The sequence below is a fragment of the Sparus aurata genome, chromosome 1 (assembly GCF_900880675.1).
Source record: "Sparus aurata chromosome 1, fSpaAur1.1, whole genome shotgun sequence".
NCBI lineage: Eukaryota > Metazoa > Chordata > Actinopteri > Spariformes > Sparidae > Sparus > Sparus aurata.
Window position 1 is genome coordinate 9,932,775 of NC_044187.1, and position 16,308 is coordinate 9,949,082.

The 16,308-nt window shown below is 45.3% G+C and overlaps 1 pseudogene; it reads right to left on the reverse strand.

The window, feature by feature from the left end:
* Nucleotides 1-6,826: 6,826 nt before the first annotated feature.
* Nucleotides 6,827-15,038, reverse strand: LOC115584832 (neuropeptide Y receptor type 2-like; annotated as a pseudogene).
* Nucleotides 15,039-16,308: the final 1,270 nt, after the last annotated feature.

Genomic DNA, 16,308 nt, shown 5'->3' on the forward strand with positions numbered 1-16,308 from the left:
TCATGCGTAGGGATACGGGGGTTCTGCGGTTGAGAAAATGTAGTGCCAAAAGAAAGCGCGGTCTGACGGCCATGTAAAGCGGTGTGAATTTTACCTATACAACGTACACTTGACCTGATGTAAAATATTTTAGGTGAGCCTTGTTTTAGGTGGTTAATTTAGTTTTTTTGCTGAACCCCGTTCACTGCAGTACAAAGCTGAGCGTCTGGGCTGGAGCGGCTCTCTACTTCTCCAAACTGAGGCTGCGCTGATCGGTGATTACGGTAGGAAACAGATCGACTATAGATATGTACTTAATATGACCCCACTTAAAAAAAAACGAACTATCCCTTTAATGCAATGATTCATAACAAAATAGATATGTAATCAATTAAAAACTGTAATGATTAGCATTAATTAGTTCAATTGATATATCAAAAATCCAGTTGTGTTTCAAAATATTGTGTTTTCAAATGCATGTTTCATGGGTTTTTAATTTGCTCTGAGAATATGAGCTAAAACCAAAGTCGAAACAGATGCTGCCAAAAAATCGCGACTAATCGAAAAAATAATCGATAGATTAGACGACAACCAAAATAATCGTTAGTTGCAGCCCGAGTGGCTATACAGCTGCAACACTGGACACCCTAAGCTGTACTTCCTGTTTGGTTAACTTGGAGTTTGATGTCATGCTAACAGGCTAAAATAAGAAAATGAACATAATGAAAATGTTATCTGCTGAACATATGTTAGCATTGCTTTTGTAAGCATGCTAGCTGCTGCTTTTTGCATTCAGGTCACCAATGTGCTTTAAGGGGAAACAATTTTGGATGATTCATGCTCAAAAGTTTTGGAATGGATCCAGTCGATCGCCTCAGCCGGCGGCCCAAACAAGGCTGTAACGGCTGCAACGTACGTTTGGGCAACTGTGATGTTTAAACTTGCCACTGAAGGACTGAGGTTGTTATTCTGAGTGCATGACAACATCACCCATACTGTTGAACCTCTCAGCTGAATAAAGATCCTTGATAAGATCCTTTCTGCTAACCAGAGATACGAGTTTGAAATCGAGTGGAGTGGAGAGTTGTTGCAGGAAGACAACAAAGGAACAGTGAGTCAGAGCTGGAAAGACGAGCTGAGAGTTCATCTAGAGGACTCATCCTTGAAAAAAGGGATATTTATATATATATATAAAAAGGCCTATTTATTGATATCTACTGACACTTGGAAGAAACAACTTTAGCCTGCTTGTGGCAGAAACAATCTCTTGCAGTGGGCGTAACTTTGACAGCAGGAGCTGCTCGAAAAAGATTACGTTGCAGCCAAGTCGTGTCTGCCAGCTAAAGCGATCTACTCCACCTATTCCAAAACGTTGGGTAAATATGAAACACATACACACCGAAATATGTAACTATGGGGCCAAGGTTTAAAAATACCACCTCACAGTGCAGCTTGCTCTAATCTTCTAGTGATGTTTGATTCCAGATACATCCTCACTTGTCGTGTCTTTTATCGACGCGAAAGAGGGATTCACTAAACTGACTTGTCACTGGATTAGTATCGACGGCTGGATTAGTATTGACGACCGCTGACCTTGTGGTGCCAAACACTAACTTGATGGCAGGTCAAAAGTTCAGCTGACTCGTCATCCAGGTCTGTCAGGTGTATTCAGTTCAAATCCATCACAGCTCCAAGACTTTTTAGACTATGCATGTGCAATATGTTAGTTTACAGGCACCGAGGGAAACTAACAAGGGTGTTTTTGGCTCAGCTTTTGCTTACTACAGCTGTGTTGCCAGCTGCTTTGAGCAAAAAAGATTCACCACATGTGGCTAATTGATGAACTTGTCTATCATTCGCCTACAAGCTCCAGACCGTTGAGGATCATTTGACTAAATTGGAATGCAACATCAAGTGACGGTGACGATAGACGGATCACCAAAACTGCTAACACGGATATTTTTCATAAATAAGTGGAAGAAAAAAATACATCCCGAGTGCGCTCTTGCTTTGAGGACAACAATCAATTTTTTTTTTTAAGGATGACAGATTACATGCGAAGCTGCCAAGTGACTGAAGCCATTATGACAAGCTGCAACAGAGCCCAGCACAGCTGACATCCAGCCAACGCTGACAGAACGCTTTCCATATTTCAACTGTTTATGCGTACACTCATAATTGTCCCAGTAATTATAACCCATTTTTCAGTGATGAAAAAATTATATCAATATGGCTGAACACATTTCAGACTTTTTTTTAGGCTTCCCTCATTCTGCACAAACAGGGACAACACAAAAGGGATTTGGCTCCGATCAACAATTAGGCAAAGTAAAATGGTTAAAGAAAGAAATCAAAGGTTTCATCTGAGCCAGACTTAGGTTAGCATCCTAAATTTAGCGGGATGATGTCGTCTGGTTATTTGTCTAAATCACATTTGGTAGGACAATGACCTCCTGCTCGTCTGGTCAGATCTCCAGCGGGGGTCTATTAGATCCGCTTATTGAAGATGATGTGATTGAGGAAAGACAGAGCAGGATTCTTCTTTAAAAAAAAAGCTCGACCAGCCTTCCTCACACTTCCCCGAGACTTCTTCAGCTTTATGCGCCTGCAAAGCCTCTCAAGGTTTGATGAAATGCTCTTTAAATCCGGTGCCTCGACTGCTACACGCACTGCAGTTTTTTCTTTTTTCTTTCTCCAGTGGAGTGCATCAATATCACAGCAACGTTTGCCTTATAAGACCAACCAAGACCAACGGGGACAACGGAGCAACACAAATGACTGACAGAAGGCTGCACGTTGTTGCCCAGAGCAACTGAGTTCACATTACCGCTGAGACGTGCATAACAAAGCTCAGCCCTGAAATGCTGACAGAGAACAGTCCCTTCTTCCACCTGCTGCAGGCAAAAAAAACAAGGACGGTTGAATATTTGATGCCTGATTTGTAAATGATGCTGAAGCGACCATCAAATACGTATTTCATTCGTTGACTGACAGAAAATTCACCAGCGCACCGGCCTCGGATTCAGCGCCGCGAGTCACCCGTTGTGTATCCTCGCAGGACAGGTGTGTCACATCGCTGGGCAATAACAGGTCAGTCACAGCCGCATGTGATAGTACAGTGCTGGCTGTCCTATGGGCAGTTTCACACATTTGTCACAGCAGGAAAAGCACAGGTGCAAAAAAAAAAATCACATTTATGATGGTCGAAATCCATTCAGTCGCTCTAGTTTTCAGTCTCCTGTTAGTTATGGTGACTCACTGTCACCTTTTCATGGTTTACTGGGACACGTGAATAGAACGGGGCCATCGTTATCGTCATTAGCAACGACTGTGTTTTTCCTGCCGGTAAAAAAAACACTCAAGAACGACTCTGTTAAACTGTGGAAAGTTTATAAAACTCATGCAGAAACAAAACTTGTCAATTTTTATCACCAAATCAGCGTTTATGTTAATGATTTATAGTGTATTTTATATTTTTTTCCAGCAGGTCGGTGCGGTACGTCCTGGCTCAGATCTGTGCAGAAGGCTGATGTCGTCTTCTCTTGAGGCAACATTAAAAAAACTCTGAACCTTGTGGTGAGACACATCATTTCACAGACTGCTGACATTGTTACATTTTATAAGTAAAAGCAATTTGACGTTATGCCAACGACAGAGTGTCGTTTCAGTACATAAATTCACCTCCTGTAATCAACCTCGCCAATGGAATATAAGCGTTTTAGGACCTTGCAACAGAGGCCTCTTCGTCATTCGCATTATTATTCAACATTTCTGCTTCAGTGTTTCTCCGCCTCGAGTGTGCGTTGCATCCCTCCGGCGATGCTCTCTGGTGTTAAATGGCCCTTGTCGCTTTGCCAAAAAAAAGGAAATATGAAGATGTTAATGAAGGGAGAGGGAGAGAAAGAAAGAAAAAACAGGCTATTGTTAGCACGAGTTTCTTCTGACACTGGTGATGACGCAAGGCAGAAAGGAGATGACCGAAACGGAAAGGAACAAGAAGAGAAGGCGAGGCATCGAGGTGGGGAGAGGAGGAAGAGAGACAGCGAGCACAAAGAGGAACACAGAGTGAAGAGAGGAGGACGCGGTGAAAAGATCTGAGGGACTCAAAATGGCCAGATGTCGGAAGAAATGAAAGCAATCATCGCTCGAAGTGCCTCATCATGAGTCCTGGGGATATCTGAAATTGTGGGCGATATTGCGTGTGCACGTGTGTGTGTGTGTGTTTGTGTGTGCGCTCACTCCATCCTCGCGAGTGCTCCGAGAATCACTTTCACAAACAGGGTCGTCTGCAGAGCTCTCAGGTCCTTACAAATTACAGATTACATTGAAATTGGAAACCGGCATTGTGAAATTCAATCAGTCAGACATTGCGGCTCATATTACAACTAAATATATTCTGTAGGAAAAAAATACGACATGACACTGGAGAAGAGTGAGGAATTGGCAGAACTGTGCTCTGACTCAGAAATAGTGCGATAAACGAAGCGGTTGAAGGAAAGTGTGTCAGTGGCGTCTAGAGCGAAGTGTCATACAACTTCCTCACATGCACGTCTACGACCTGATGTTCACATTAGGAGGCGGAGCGGATGGTGGAAGAGTCATTACCAGTTACTGGGTGTAAAAATGAGGAGAGCCCCTGAAACTAATGGAACAATGAGAGCCGTGACCGACTGGCTGAGCAGCCATAAAGCGTTAAAGTGTAAATTATTTATTTCTATCGCTGCGATTTGTAAACTTTTAAAGCCAAAGACAAATTGTCATCCGGTGGAAACGGGGGCGTCCAACCAGAAAACTCTTTTAGGTACCATTCTGGAGTTTATTTGATTTGGAGGACTCACACATACACACCCACACACTCGATATTATGGTGAAAAATGACTCAGCTGATGGTATGACTTTTTTTCTTTTTCTTTTTTCTTGGTGACTGAAGCTCTTGCCATCTGTGCCCTAATTATAAATCCCCTTTGTAAGAGACTTAGATCTTTTCCCTCTGCCGTCCTGATCCTAAAAGGTTAACCGGGCCTGCTCATCATTGGTGTACATGTCCAGATGACATATATGTTCTTCCACTCGTCTGTCCAGGTCATGTCTTTACTTCGCCACCTGTCCAGATGTTGTTTATGAATTTTTTTTTGCAGTGACCACAGCTGCTTTTGAGCACTCTTCAAATTCACATTCCCCCTTTTTTTTTGGCCGTGACACAAAAAAATGGGGGAAATAATTGAAGATGCATTCACTGTTAAATTCACCAAGTCTGAAATTACATAACTTTCTAAAAATTGTATTATTATCAACATTAATCAATCCCAGACTCATATCACAGTCCGTGTTATGCTGACGTAACTCAGATACCAACTCATGAAGTTTAGGACTTCAGAAGAAACAAAGTTACCATGTAGTGAAGTTCACTTTGGAATGGAGTAATATTTGAGCAGGTCCCCATTTTTCTTTTTCAGGACATGGGCCAAACAATAGACTTCACTGCCAATGGCTTCACACTATTCCACTTATCAGCGTGTTGCAGTAATGTGCCAAAAAACCAAGCAAGGAACAAGCAAAAAGCAGGGATTAAGAAGACTGCAAGCCACCGTGGCAGGCAGTGTTACAACAGATAGAAGTTTCACCTCAAAATGGAAAAGATCAGATGTGCAGAAAGAAGAAATGCATCTAGACACGTTTTTTGGGACTCAAGGATATAAAACAACTTTAGACTGAGCCTTTGATAGTTACAGAGGGAGTGGGACCGCGTTATTATAGATCCAACCGGGTTTGTGACAAGACTCGCCCTGCTCTGCCTCTGATCGGCTCGCGTCCATTGTTGTCTTTTGATGAAAGTCTCGGAGGTTTCGTGTTCCCTGTACTCACCGTCCAAGTAGTTTTTTGATGGGAGAAGGCAAGAAAAAGCAAATGGAGTTCAATTTACAGGCGCCTTTATCACATCTACAAAACTGAAAAAAATGGGAGAGATTTTTATGGGCTTGTCCACACTGCTCTGTGTGCCCTGGTAGTCTGCTGGACAACCAAAGGGAGAGAGGGAGGTCAGTGGGCCGCGATCAATTTACTGTTTAATCACATGAGATGAGAATTAGCTTGCTAGCATGCTGTTTACTAACCGTATGCTCAGTGGTTGTCTTGTGTTAAATGGGTTATGTCTGTGCTTTTCTTGTGGTTGGTTTGTAAAACAAACAGCTAGCAGTCGAGCTGATATGGCGGATTATGAGGGGTAGTTCCCCCAGTAAACACACCGACCTCTTCCACACTCACAGCTACAGTGTCTCTGGGCTAGTTAGCAGACCTGGCCTGACCGCTCTGCCTAGCTCAGGAAGGAGGACAATGTGTTGACTGGGGAAACTACAGCTCCACCATCACAACCGAAAGAACTGACATTAACAGAGAGTTGACACTGTCAAGAGAAGAGAACGAATCAACAGTGGAGTAGTCTTGCAAGAAATACGGTGGTATTCATTGTAACAATGACCTCCATGTTGAAGAGGCAGCCAAGATGACCAACTGAATACCACTCAATCTGTTAGATGACACTAAATCTCACACTCTGAACCTTTAATAGAATAGTTACAGCTGCAAAAACCTCGACAAAATTGCCCGCTTGCAAGCCCCAACTTAACCCAACTCTTCACCAAAGTGGTGTCAGTGTCTGAATCTGCAGGCTAACATTTTAATACCGCGAACAAGTAAAATAAGCATGTTCAACTTGTTCCACGATCACTAATTAAAATTCGCGGTGGAGCCTTGTCCATTTCACAAGTCTGATGAGCCCGTCTTTGAGTCGCTCCCTCTTCAACTTCTCTGAAACTCATTTGATAAAAGAATGAGAGCTACTCATAACTAAATTCAGATTCCATTAAGATTTAATCAAGCCTGAGGGAACGGGAGACGACAGGACAAAGGAAACCGAGAACTGTGCAGACCTTTTATCTTGCCTATTCCAGGCCTCCCACTATTTATTACGTCCCTATTAGCTAAAGACAACTTTTTAAAATCCTCAAGCTGAAGTACTTTCAAGAACAGCTGGCGTGTTAGGCCCTTTGAACATGTGCGCAAATCGTTTTTTGCGTTTCAGTCACCGTTACAGCTGACCACAGACAAACTCTTTGCTTCTTTTTTCTTTTTCTTTTTTTTTTTAATGAAACACCAAATGCGCATTGTTGAGTACACATGCCCTCCATTAGCAACGGTGCAAAAACTGAGACAGAGAGAGAGGTAGATGAAAGTAAAGCGAGGAGGAGAGATGAAAGACACGGTCACAGCATAATGGCATTGAGAGTTTCTTAGGTACAAAGCAACCTCCATCCGGTGACATAAATAGGACAGTTTCAACACAGTTTGATGCCTTGAGTGTTGCACCACCTTACTTTCGCTGCAAGGACAAGTGTGATTAGCAGCTTGATGTCGCAGCGGTTCACCACCTTTGCCTAGGACACAGCAGCCCGAGGGTGGATTAGATGTTTGTGTCCATGTGCATGTTTTTGTATGTCTGTGTGTGTTTGTCTCTGTGTGTGTTTGTCTCTGTGTGTGTGTGTTTTTTTTTTCTCGCACCTTTAAAGCTATTTCGACGCCCTGCTTCGGTCCTTTACTCAACAAGGCATGTGCTGGTTTAACAGGCAGTGTTTGTGGTCGGGGGGCCCAAACTCTCCCGTTATCAAACATTGAAACCGATGCTCTTGTATTGTTCTGTGGCTACTCGCAGCATTCTCAGCATTTTTTTTTTTTTTTTTTTTTTTTTGGAGTCAGCTCACCGCAAATAACAAACATCGTCTCTGACCTTTAGAGGCATCTGGACATGCGGGTTCATTTCATCTTCATTTTTGAGAAGGCAAAAACATTGATATGGTAGTTATGGATCTGTTCCGACAGCTGTTTGCCCCGTTGGATGACGAACTGGAACCTCATCTTCCTCTCCTCGTCAGAGCCAGAAAAATGTTGACAGGTTAAGATAAAATCGTGCATTCATCTTGTAGACAAAACAACCCTTTAAAGGAGTTTTGTACCTGTAGAGCATTTCTTTTATAAACAGGCCCCCAGTTTGTTCCTGTCTCATAGACGCGCAAGGGCACCTCACTTGAATTTCTGCCACGCCATTCCACTGATGTACAGGTGGCAGTGATTCACCTTAATACACAGCGGTGTGGGCGGAAGAGGACTCCGAGCAAGTTGACAAGCAATTGGCTGGATTGCACTGCAAGGAATGCAAACGGCGCAGGAATAAAACATTTCTTCGCAGATGTCTTGTGTGGAAGAAAATTCATTTGTTAGGCTTCAAGGTTTTGGTGAGCAACACTACAAACATGACTTCTTTAAAAGAGACAAAGAAGGAAAACCCACAAGGCAGCCTCAGGTGGCATATTTCTCCGATAAGCTTTCGAAATGTAGTTTTCCTGCAAACGCCGTCGCAAGATGACACTGGCAGAACCAACATTTCATTCAAGACAGATTGGTGGGGGCAGAATGGTCGGCAGTTTCGATGTAATTTTTTTTAAATCCCGTGAGCACCACAAAAAAAAAAAAAACTACATTCACCAGAATTATACAGGGTAGAATCAGAAAAATCATGGATTATCTCAACACCGGGGCAGATTAAAGGTGCACTATGCAGTTTTGAAACATAAATACATCAGAGAGGTTACATTTACAATATCAACATGGTAATACAAATGCTTAAATATATATTTGATGAAGAGTATTTCCATAACAAAACGTAAACAAGCTGTCCTCAGAGGGGAATAAGGTCCTGGAGCGATGTTTGAAGCCAGAAAGGTCTTGCAGATAGAAACAAAATGAAACAGAATGCTGTTGTTTTTCACATCTTCATTCAAAACTCTTCCCCAAGACAACATAGTGCACCTTTAAACCACTGCAAAGTAACTCCACCAATGTCAGCGTGCTGAAGAGTGCTACTACATATGTGGGGGGGAAAAAAAGCTAGTAAAGCCTTTTGTGACTCCAGAGGAAGCTGTACGTCATCTGACAAGTTGACTCCGGTGAGGTCAATCAAATAAAGTCACAATCACATTGCCTCAGTGCCAGTGGGCTTTACAATCTTTACAGCGAACAACATCCTCTGACCCTCGATTCTAGAGAGGAAAATCTTGCCATACTGATAAAAAAAAAAAAGCTTTTAACAGGGGGAATAAAAGAGAAAGAAGAAACCTCAGACAGACGTGCAATAGATGTCGCGTGTACTCAGTGGCTCAGTTGCATTGTGGGTAAGGTAGACACCTGTTGTTGTTGTTTTTTTAAAAGCTGCCCACTGGTCTAGCAGTGCACTTCTAAAACCCTGTTGGACTCAATATGTACAGAGAATCAAAATCAATACAGCAGAACCAGAAATAAAAACAAAACAAAACAACAAAAAAAAAACACTTCAGCTTCCTCTGGAGCCACAAAAGACCTTTTTTCATTTATGCAGCAGAACTCCTCAGGACCCGTATACACACTTCAATGTGTAAAACTGGACCTTTAAGGTATGTGAAAATACATATGTTGATTTTTAAGGGGTTATTTGGGTGAACTGACCCTTTAAATGTCCTCTGTGTGATATAACCTTGCCTGTTTTGGGCTTATTTCCGAAGACCTGGTCTCACTTTCAAACATCTACTGAACCCGAAAAGTTACTCCTTCCCTAAAAGCAACATCACACAGTTATTATGTGCGAAGATAAAAACCCCTTCGCTGTCCTCCTTCCTCACTCGTCCACGTTCTGCTCGGCGTTCCTGTCAGATCACCTGTGTGACTGAGCACATAAATGGCTGCTGTTACTCCTGTGTCCTTCCCGGGCTGCGGGCATTGATTGTCAGAAACTCCTGGTCATGCTGTCTCCGTGTGTGATCCACGGCATTATGTAAAGGGTTTGGCAATTTTGTGTGAGCAGCAAATGCAATCCGAACAATTAGCAAAGCAATGACACAGAAAGAGACGAGTCTGAACAAAAGAAGTCACGCACAGTTCTGCGGGGTTAATGTCTCAAGCAGATGTTAGAAAACAACCGTGACTAGCAGCCAAATCACTTGATGATCCCACTTCCGTGCGATGATTGCACTGCTGCGCTCCATCCTTTTTATTGACATCACGTTTTCTAGCCCGAGGCTAAATAACTACTCAACTCTTCCCCTGCAGGGCTCGCTCCATCACTGCTCCCTCCGCCTGCTGTCAGAAACGTGGTCTCGTTGCCGCGAGCATCGGTCCTGGTCCCGCGCTTTTGATGGCGCAAGAGGATACGACGCGCAGAAAGGAGGAGGAGGGTGCGGACCGGGTCAATTTAGCCCCAAGACAAACAATGGCTTTAGCAGGGGCTTAACTCACACTGTCAACTGCAAACTGTGAATTAGGAGCTGTACGTGACAAAAGAAGAAGAGGGAATTCTTCCCTGGTGATGCAACAGATTATCTGCAGGTTTCAAAGGCTGGTCAAATCGGTTGTTTCTTCCTCCTCGTCCACTACCAGAGAAAAGGTTTGTGATGTTTTGCTCCTGTGCTGTCCCGTGTAACAGAGAGCATCCATGCCCATGGTAAGAATGTCTCTCTTATCTGCTGACAGCCCGTAGACTCTGTCCCCTGAATGCCTCCTCAAAGGAAGCATGTCTATTTCCACGGGCTCCATTCTCAGCGATAATGGTCCGGCGTTCTCATTTACGGAGTGTCTCCTCGTGGGAAGGAGTTCTGCTCTTTGTATGGAGTTCTGGAGTGTGTTGAACTTGCAGGGGAACAAGGAGCCGTCACACACGCTGGGACTGGACCGACACCAGTCTGAGATACTGTGGTCGGATCCAGCTCGGCTATCTGAACTGTCTGCGACCTTCTGCCCCTTTCCCTGGCCTCTAGCCAAGCTCAGCAGCCTCGGGATTGTAACAATAGACGCAGACGCTGCCACAGCAGCGGCAGCGATGTGGTTGCGGTCGGCAGAAGTCACTTTGGTGTCTGCAATCACTGAAACAGGAGACGCCACCGCAGCCGAGCTGGAGAATGAGGAGGTGCCGAAGAGAGACGCGACTTTCTGGTAGTATCGCGTCCGTATCACCTTCGCCGAGCGGTACAGATCCCCTATGAAGCAGTAACAGATAGGGTTAAGGCTGGAGTTTGTCAGGCCCAGCCACTGGGCGAACGGCCGCGTCTGCAGGAGCCAAGAGGGTGGCCTTTCATCGCAGTCGATCCAAAGGTCAGCCAAGTAGAGCGGCAGCCAGGACACTGCGAACAGCAGCACCAGGCACACCACCATCTTGGCGATCTTCTGGCGCGTCTTGAGGCGCGAGACGTGCAGCGCTTGGCTGCGAGGATCGAGGTCAGCGAACGTGGATTTCCTCCCTCCCCAGAGCCGCCTGCCGGTCAGGAAGCCTATGGTGAGGTTAAAGGTCACTGGCAGGCAGTAGAGCATCACAAAGAGCAGCACATTGTATCTGTGGAAGAATTCAAAAAGGACACACTGATTTAATTCCCTCTGAGCCTCCGTTTCTTGCTATAAAGTGAAATATGTTGTGTGAATGTGGTGGATCATTAAAAGGAGCATTTTCATGCTGCTGGCGACGCTCCAGACTCTCTAACTGTGGAGCTGGGGGATGTTTTCAAGACGTGCTTCTTTTAAAATTATGAATTGAAGCCAATATATGGTTATCAAAGACACACTGGACTCCTTTGAATACTTTTTAATTTGCTCCCGTTTCATCAGCACAGTACAAAGATCAATATGACAATATTTCAACCAGCAGCACTGTGTAAGAGCTGCCAAGAGAATTAGATTTGAGGGTATCTCTGGATAATCAGCGCTATTTATGAACACTTTTTCTGCAAACAGTTGAAAGGGGATTGAACGGATAATGAAGCGAAGATTGGACATCAACCGAAAAGACAAAAGTACAAAGTGCACAAAATGAGAGTGTCTCTGAGCCATGCGATGACTCATGATTAAGGAAGACTAAACAAGGCTAAATAAAGATAAAGGGAACAAAGGTCTGCATCGACACCTGTGTTATAGAGTTTAAAAACCTCTCAGGTTTGAATGCTACGCGTGTCTTTGGATAAGAATCAGAATCAAGCCCCCTGACAGACCAATTCAGGCTTTAAGAACGAGCACAGGCAAACACAAACTGTGTACATGTTGTGCTTCACCTCACCTCCAGTGTCACAGAAAGACAGCCTACATTTAATACCGCCAAACACAAACTAAAGTCTTATTTCATCCTCAGAAAATCTATCGCAAACACGTCTGGAGAAAGTTGGAGCTAACTTTGCTTCAGAGTTTCAGAGAGCTCTCTTTCCCTCGACAGCCTCCTCCTCCTATCGAAACGAGCTCAGTCGGACATTAAAAGATAAGTAGAAGCGAGATCCCAAACTGATTTGAAAAGACTTGACCTGCGGCCGAGCTTGTGCTTGGGGCTGTGTGCGGCTGCTGCAGTGAAGATCTTGGCTTCAAACAGGGTGTGAATAACATCTTTTCAAATCAGTTCTGGATCTCAGGGCTTTTTCGCAGAAATTGGATTATGCCGAACAATGGTTTAATGTTTGAAAAAAAAAAAAAATAAAATCTCCCTCTACTTCAGTTGCTGAGGAGACACCGCAAAACCTACTGGTGTTGGATGGCTATGAAAGGTAACCATGGCCCAACCAAAGGCTCGCTCTCAGATTGTGTCGGCACCCTCGCGCTGGTTTCTAAGAGGACAAAAGATCTGATAATGAGCTGGAGAGCAGAGGACCGACATAGATTACATCACAGAACCCGGGCGGTCTCTCAGAGTACCTACCCCTGTTTAAGGCGATGCTGTGGCCACGCTTCCTGACAGACCAAGATGGCGAATGTCCCGAAGCTGATCTCCCGTCGCCGGTTCATCACTGCAATGGGAGCGCACATGATCGAAGACACTGTCCACACCACGGCGACTGTCGCCAAGATCCGGCGGCGGGTAAACATGGAGCGAGCTCGCAGTGGCGAGCGAACGCTGTAGTAGCGATTTCACGCTGATCACCGTCAGCGTTAGCACGCTGGCTGAGACCGAGATGGCCTGTGTGAAGGGCACGGCTCGGCACAGGAGGTCTCCGTACACCCAGGCCTGGTAGATCTCGTTCCCCAGGGTGATGGGCATGCACACGCACACCACAGCCAGGTCGCACACCGCCAGGTTCACCAGGAGGCTGCGCGTGGCGCTGACGCCAGCTAGCCGGCGGCTGCGCCTGCTGGTCAGGACGCGCAGGGACATTAGATTCCCAACAAATCCCAAAATGAAAGACAGGCAGTACATGATGGTCAGAGCGATCGTGCTGGGCTCGTGCAGAGTCCAAAGCAGCATGCTCTCCAGGTCCGCCAGGTCATTGGGCGAGAAGGTGGACAGGGTCAAGGAGGAGGGCCGGGAGCCGAGAGTAGATGCTTGCTGAAACGACGAGGTCGAGACGGTGGAGAGTAAAGGCGAGGAGATGAGGGAGGAGGGCAGCAGAGAGGGCAGAGGTTGCTGCAGGGAGGCCGTGGGTGAGCTGAAAGCGGTGGGCATCATTATGGAGCCGTGGAAGCCGTAGGTGTGGTTGAGTCTTTCCCGAGAGCCGTCGTACTGCAGCAGCGGAGAGAAGCTGGGCCGGACCGAGCTCCAGTCCGCCAGCTCGTCCTGGGACGGATCCATGACGCTCTCCCGGTTGGGAAAAAGCTACAGCAGGAGAGGCCGCGGACAGGTGTGAGATTCCCTCGACTGCACGGCTCACTGCACCGGTTTCCTTTGGTCCTCATTAAAATCCGCTCACAGACGCGACTGAGGGGAAGCAACACGGCAAAATCAGAATCCAAAAAGGCAGGAAATCCTACAACCAGAAACAACAGGGTCCACCTCACTCCCTCGGCTCCGCGCTGATACAAACCTCTGTCGACAAATGTAAATCACGGCCCCCCATCTTATGCCACATCCTATGAGTCAGCTGGAGTCATGACGGTGTTCAGCACCGGTCCCAGCACGGTCCTTACGTAACATATGTGCATTCAGTCCTCCGGGGAGTGGCTGCTTGAACCTGATAATCCACCAACAGCTGTTAATAGACTTTCTCACCTTCAAGGAAAGCAAACCTCACGCAGACCTCCCTCCTCCTCCTCCTCCTCCCCCTCCTCCCTCCTCCTTCTCCTCACTCTCTTCTTCCTCCTCACACCTTTAGTCCATGACAAAGATGCAATCAGATCTGTTTAGAGAAACATCAGAGATATCAGAGGCTGCTCCCACACGCAGCTGTATCAGCAGCACAGCAACACATTCCTGAAGAGAAAAAAACACTGAAAAGCTTTTAACATCTCCCGGCGGCGTGTTTAGATCACAGCCACTCCTAGTTAGGGACGTTTAGTGAGGAACAAAGACAGGAAATCATTTGATAATTGCTCTTTTGCTTCCTCTTAAATACTAAATACACTGTTCACAGCAGCTTCAGTATGCATTTTTCAGTTATCAAGTCACTCTGGGCAGAAGATTCTCATTTTGCAGATACATTTTTAATTATGAGCACTAAAAAAAAAAAAAAAAACGTGGGTGAGTTACACTAAAACTACAAAACAAAACCTCTTAGAAAGAGTAAATAACACGTTTTGATCCACAAAGGAGCTGTTTGTAAAATAAATTAATTAATTAATTAATAATAATAATAATAATAATAAAATAAAATATGATCTTACCCTCAGAGGAAAAAAAGCAAAATCTCAGAGGAAAAAAAGCAAAACCTTGTGGCTCCTCTTTTGATGCTGAATTTGAAAAAAAAGAAAAAGAAAGAAAGAAAGAGCCTGCAGATGTTGAGGAGGCAGACAGGTGCTGACTGGAGATCTGCGCCAAAGAAGAAGAAGAAAAAGAGAAAGAAGAAGAGCAACGCTGGCAAAGTTGCTCCGGGATCGCTTACAGCTGGTACATGCGCCTCATAATCTCTGAAAGCCTTTGACTCTCACAGCTTCTTTCATTATTATTTTCATTTTTTTTTTCACCGCAGCTCTTTGTGTTTCCGTCAGCTTTTTCTTTTGACACACAGCCTCCTCACATGTCCGCGCTCCTGCCGGCGGGAACAGCGAGCCCCGTCCGCCACTGCAGGGCTGGAGAGAGGAGGGAGGAGGAGAGAGGAGAGAGAGAGAGAGAGAGGAGAGAGAGGAGAGAGAGAGAGAGAGAGAGGAGAGAGAGAGGAGAGGAGAGAGAGGAGAGAGAGAGAGAGAGAGAGGAGAGAGAGAGGAGAGAGAGGAGGGAGAGAAGAGGGGAGGAGAGAGAGGGAGAGAGAGAGGGAGAGAGAGAGGAGGAGGAGGAGAGAGAGCCCTGAGGAAGAGAGAGGGAGAGGAGAGGGAGGAGGAGAGCGGAAGGAGAGAGAAGGGCTGAGAGAGAGAGAGAGAGGAGAGAGGAGAGGAAGAGAGGAGAGGAAGAGAGAGGGGAGGAGGAGGAGGAGAGGAGGAGTGAGGAGAGAGGAGTGAGGAGAGAGGAGGAGGCGGCAGAGAGAGGAGGAGAGATGGGAGGGAGAGAGAGAGAGAGGGGAGAGAAGGGAGGGAGAGAGAGGAGAGAGAGGGGAGAGGAGAGCAGCTGCTGCACACACACACACACATTAGAACACACACACACAGATACATGCGCGCTCTCAAGCGCAGAGCACCTATGCTGCGTCCTAATCCCTATAATCAATCAAAACATGATCGTCACTTCATGTCTCCACTGCAACCTGTAAAATGGACCTTTGCCTCCTTTTTTCTAGACAAAAAAATAAACCAAGACGATTAAATGATCTCTGCTGTGATTGACTGAGAGACCCAGAGGGCTTATTGTCATGTAGATTATTGTTCTGTTGTGACACGGACGATTTAAAACGAGATTAAATCAAATAACCCACTTATTATGTTCCTGTATGTCTTTATTACCTTATTTCTTCTTTTTCTTATGTCGACAAAAGTCCAAAATGTTGCAGCAGCGTCTCTTTCTCTCAGTTAAACAGCCCCAAGAGTTATACAGTAAAAATGCATGAAGCAATTTACATTTACTGACTTCTGTTTTGTACTTTTTCTTTTCGTTGGTTCCCAGGAATACATTTTATTTTGAAGGAAGGAGTTTGACCGCTTCACATGGAGCCGCAGCCGGTCCACGCTCTCAGTGCTGGACTCTTCTGTAAGGAAAAAAAGAACTTCAGGACGTCTAAGGTTCACTGGAGCACAAAGATTCAGACCACTGTTTATTATTTACTGACAAACGGCTCTTTGGAAAGTTTAACTCGTCTGTTTATGACGTCTCTAAAGAGCTTGTTAGGGGACTTGGGCAAATAGGTTTTTCTTTAAAACCATTACGTCTCCGGTCCACACCAGAAACTCTGGCAGGCTTCAGGAGACAGTTTCCTGCTC